We start from the raw sequence: 5,524 nt of genomic DNA on the forward strand, positions 1-5,524 counted from the left end.
CTTTGAGGGGGTGGGGATAGGAGGGGAATTAAAAAATGACGTATTTTGAGGAAAGTAATATGTTTGCTACAGAAATCTTACAAATGCGGATCAGCAAAAAGAATTAAAAAAATAAATGAACAAAACGATTATCGCACCACTTCGGGACCCTGGGCTACTTGGGCCTCTTCTCTGTCTCCTTGCGGTCCCTCCAGCCCCGTGGCTTCAGGGTAGCTGGAATGCTTACATAGCAGCTCAGGGCTCCAAATAGCCGTGTCCCAAGACACAGTCAGGCGGAACCTCTATTATCTCTTGTGACCCAGCCTCAGAAGTCACTCGGCCTCATTTCCACCGGATTGCATTGCTGGAGGGAGTTACAAATTTCCACTCAGGTTTGAATAGAGGGAGCATGAACCCCACCTCTTCGTGGAGGAATGTGACCATTCCACGGTAGGGAGGGTACATGGGAAGGGAGATACACTGATGTGGCCATCTTTGGGAAACATAACTTCTCGCAACTAAATCTCAGTATTTACTGTTAAAATGTTCAATGAAGCTGCAATCATTTCAATTGGGAGTGTTTTATTGTTACACCGAAGTAAAAAACAAATTCTTGGCTAAATGATGCGTAAGGCGCGTTAAACTGTACAGTGTTTCTCGGGTTTCAGAAGAATTAGAGGAAGGCACTTCGTTTGTAGCTCACAGTTTCCTGGTAGAGATCATCACCCCATTTTACAGCCATGGAAACTGAAGTCTAGAAGGGAATAAAAAAGAATTTCTGCAATGTTAGCACTGGATGTGGTTGGGAGTGGATCTAAATATTCTGCTCCAGTCCCAGAGGTCTCTCTTCTACTCCAGGTAATGCCACCTGCTGTGATTAAAATCCACCAGGGGTCACATTCCACTCCTAGAAAATTGTAACACTGACCCAGGAGGTAAGACTTCCTTTTTAATGTTTTAACTTTAGCGTGGCCTTCAGCCTTTAACTCTAGAATGGTGTGTGCTGAGTAAATATTCACCCAGTGCTGGATGACCAGTGTTTTATTAGCTGAAGGAATGCTCAGCAGAAGGGGCTGGGAAAACGGTGGCCCAACATTTGAAAATGGCACCCAGTTCTTGGGTAAGCAAATCTCTGAAAGTCCTTACAACTGTCTGGACATCTAGGTGGGTCTCTACCTCTGGATGAAAAGCATCAGGACTGATCAAACAATGATTTGCACTCTTGAGAGACTTCTAGAAGCCCCGGCTCTCATTCTTGGAGATCTCACCCAATATCCCATCACATGTGATGCGACTCCATCATTCCATATTATGTATTATGGGGTTTTCTTTACTTTTGCTACAAAAAAGTTCAAAAGAACTTCTGTAATTTTGCTTTTGAAATTATTTAGCTATGGGTCACTTAATTAATTTACAGTAAGTTCTTTTTTTTTTTCCTTCTCGATCTATTTGGAAATTCATGCCAAGTGAGAAAATATAACCTACACACTGTTTACTAACATAATGAAATGTTCACAAGTGATAAATTTAACAATTAATGAAGTGGCATATGACATAACGTTATTTCTTTTTGACAATTAATTAAACATTTATCTACTTCGATTTTGCTGTTTTTGTTTTGTGTTTTAGAAACAATAGTTCTTTTTTCTCAGCTTTCAAATATTTTTGTGGAATCCTAAAAAGCTCATAAGCCAGATCCTGTAGCTATGAAGACTGACAAATAAGATGGCTGAGGCTAGTGCTTTTCCAATGGAAAGAGCCTCCCCAGAGTCCCTGTGGTTGTGTCTTCAAAGCTGAAGTCATGAAGAGGAATCATCCCTCATTGTGAGCTGTCCTTTGGGTCGAGTGTGCGATCTCCCCCTGCTCTAAATGCTGTTGTTGGCAGGAAACTCTGCCACTCAGTCAATGGAACAAGCTGGTCCAGGAAGATGACCAAATAATTCAGGAGGCTCTGAGTGCTCCATCATGGTCCAATTCTGATCATCGGTTCAGATAGATCTGAAATACCAGTGGGCCAGACAGTGTGATCGTTGGAAAACTCTTGCAGAGAAGTAAATGGGCCAGAGAAGTGGACTTGTTTAAGTCCAGTTGTGGAAGGGAGCCGGGGTAGAGAAGGCCACTCACGTCGTTAAAAAGCCCGAGGTGTGGCAGAGGCTCTGATGAATTTCACTGGGCAAATCCAACATCTTGTCAAGGGAAGCATCAATCCCCTTTACAGACTGGACCCCTGGGGCTCAGATAGGCCAGAGACAAGGACCCAGTCCTGCCTGATTCCGAAGCTCTGCTCTGTCTTCCTGCCATTGGGACAGAGAGAAGTGCTTATGATTTTTAGAGGAAATGAGCAGCATGTTTTGAGGTTTGTGCTTGGAATACCAGGAGGCTTAAGGGGATTGCAGGAGTAATGTCTTTTAGGATTTTCCGTTTGCAGAAGCCACAATCCTCTAGCAAACACTCAGAATGAAAGAACTGGAGACAGGTAAATTAAGGGCTCAGAAAGAGGCAATCAAGCCTTTGTCTAGGGTCGTGGAGCCAAGAACCCAGTTGGTTAACACATGCTCATGGAGCACCTACTCTGTGCAGAAGGTCCTGAGGGATGATAACCTCTTGGTCTTGGGCCCTCTGTTGGAGATAGACACAGAGGAAGATAGAAAGAGCTCTGGCCCACTGAGTCAGAAGTTCAGAATTTGCAAACTTCTCTTCTGCTCCCTGGCTGTGTGGCCTTAGACAAATGAATGGACCTCTCTGAGCTTCAGTTAACATTTTGTAAGAGGGAGATGATAATTCTTGATGAACCCACCTCTCAGGCCTGTCATGTTCCCGAGGATCGTTGGTAAGCTACTGTGTGAGGTCAACCACTGTCCTCTTTATGACTCTCCCTAGAGCAGACCCATTCTGTGGGCAGGAGGTACGCTCTTCTCTGTCCTCAGCACAGGGCCTGGCCCAGGGTAGGCAGGTACTTTGTGGGTCCGGGATGAGTAAAGCTGTAAGTCTCTTACATCTCAGCTGAAATAGCCTTTTCTAAAGCACGTGGACCTTAACTGGAGTCTTCCTGCCCTGTTGATACTTTAAATAATAAAGACAGTTTTTTTCGGGGCACCTGAGTGGCTCAGTTGGTTAAGCATCTGCCTTCAGCTCAGGTCCTGATCCCAGGGTCCTTGGATCCAGCCCCACTCAGGGCTCCCTGCTCAGGGGAAACTCAGTTTGCTTCTCCCTCTCCACACCCCCCCCCCACATCCCCCCACACTCTTGCTCTATCTCAAATAAATAAATAAGATCTTTTTAAAAAAAGACTGTTTCTTTTCAAGGATCTGAACTCTTAGTGCACTGACGGGAGTCTCTTTATCCATCCACAAGACTCTTCATTAAAGTCAACTTTTTGCCAAACAACTTTATGGCTTTTTCTGTAACAGCTACCTGAATCCCACAGCCCTCACCCTGGGAAGGGGGTTTCTCCTTTTTTGCAGCTCAACTTTCACAAGTAATACTCTCTTCTGATCCATACCCTGATTAGGCGAGGGTCCTCTCTAACTCCTGGAATCGCAGCATCCCAGACTGTGGGCTCCAGAAGGGCCCTCAGGGTTCTGTCTTCTTACTCCCCTGTTGTGGCTTTGTGCAGTGACAGTATCGTAGCCAATGAGGTTTATCCAAGGCGCGATTATTGCTAATTGAAACCTACTCCCCTGTTGTAGAGGAGGGTCTGCGGCAGAACGGGAAGGGACTTGTTCAAGGTCATGGAACAGAGCCAGTCTTGGAGTTGCATCTCTTCCCCTTAACTCAATGGAAATGATTCCTGTACAGATGAAAATGACTCTGGACAACGCCAGTGGTCCTCTCTGGAGACCTTGGGTCTCCGAGCTGCGCCCTGAGGGAGCTTCATCATCTGACGGCTTCCCAGCTCCATCAAGACTGGTACAGCACTCTGCGCAGACCCTCCAGAGAGGGATGCGCACTGTGCGTGTATTCTTGGTCCAGCTCGAGGTCAGGGCAGCTGGTGGCTGGAGTGGCCTGCCCTGGTGTGCAGTGCGGTATGTGTGGAGGGACTTTCCTTCTCCCCAGGCATAGACTCACAGGGCCATGGGAGGGGATGGGTGTCCTGGAGGTCGGGGCTGAGCACAGTGGTGGATTGATGGCCACAAGAGCAGTCCCGAATGGCCCGGGCTGCACCTTGTTCTGGAACATGGAGAGGTTATTGGCTGCAATCAGATTCGTCAAATTCCCAGCTGGCGTCTCTGAGCGGGGAGTGGAAAGGCCTGTGACTTCCTTCCTCCTTCACGAAAACAGGCCTGCAGAATGAGGTCCTTGCTCTGTAATTATATGTAGGCAGGAAACAAATAGCTAAGACCTGTCTCTAAGTGAGGAAGGAAGGAAAACATCCAGGGCTCTGGGGATCCTTTATCTTCTGCTCTTGAGGCACGGGAATAGTAAGACCTGCTATCTACTTTTAAATCTTTGCCAACCCTGGTGAAGACGGCATCATGAGCCTTCATCCACAGATAAAGGATAGTGAGTTACCCATGGCTGCGGTGCTAGGAGACGGTGTCATGGAGCTGGGGCTGAATGACACTTCTGCCTGACGGCGGTCCCAGCCCATTTCTCTCCCTCGGCTTTATGTGGCCCAGGCACTTTCTCCGATTAGCCCAGGGTGGCTGTTGTAACTTGCACAGGATGCCCGACCACGGAGGCCGCAGTCCAGGGGATGCTTCCTTGTGTGTGGGCCTCGATTCTGCACCTGCCCAGGAGAAGGGCACCTGCTCCTCGGCACAGGGGCTCTGTCGGCTCAGACGCCTGTGCCCACGGGGCCGCATCCTTTTCTAGTTCACACAAAGGGACTGAATCGGCTGGAGATGGCCTTATATTAGCGGTGGTCACTGTCACTTCTCTGGGCCTCAGTCGTTCCTCTTGAGAAGCGGGAATCTGACCCCGTCTGCTGCGGGCTCCAGGGGAGCAGGACCCTCTCTGCCAGGCCACGCACAGAGCAAGGGTGAGGCTGCTCGCTGCACTCTTGGTAGAGTTGTGACCTGGCAGGGGGCAAGGCGACGCATCTCTTGAATTCCTATCTCCCTGGGGGGCTCACGGTGTATCCTACGGGTCATTCCAGTTCCTGGGTTGGGTTTCGGTCAATGCAGGCCCTCCCTGCTGGACCGTGTGGGTAAGGAGTAGATGACCCTGGCCCCCACCACGGGGCTTCCCGTGAGCACCGGATGGGAGAAAGTTGTGAGTGTGGTGTCTCTGCTTTTGACACAGGCCAGGGGGCCGAGACAGAACAGCCAGCACTTCTTTCCCCTCTGAGTGTGAAACTATAAGGAGAGGGACCGAGCCCAGCCCTCAGCCCTGCCCCCACGGCCTCCACCTCCGTCACCTACACTGTTGGCCCTCCCTGAACACACCGGGCCTTGTGTAGGCACCATTCCCTCTTGCAAATGTCTTCACTTCCTTGTTCTTCCCGTTCCTCATCAGGATGCACCCTCTCTCTGGCAAGAATCCCCAGACCTGTGCTTCTTCCCACACTGCAGCGCGCGGCGTCTACCACGGGGCTGTGTGCACG

At 49.1% G+C, this 5,524-nt stretch overlaps 1 pseudogene; it reads left to right on the forward strand.

The window, feature by feature from the left end:
- Positions 1 to 3,583: 3,583 nt before the first annotated feature.
- LOC118528834 (U4 spliceosomal RNA) lies at positions 3,584 to 3,661 on the forward strand (annotated as a pseudogene).
- The last annotated feature ends 1,863 nt before the right edge of the window (positions 3,662 to 5,524 follow it).

Source organism: Halichoerus grypus, chromosome 10, assembly GCF_964656455.1.
Source record: "Halichoerus grypus chromosome 10, mHalGry1.hap1.1, whole genome shotgun sequence".
Classification (NCBI taxonomy): Eukaryota; Metazoa; Chordata; class Mammalia; order Carnivora; family Phocidae; genus Halichoerus; species Halichoerus grypus.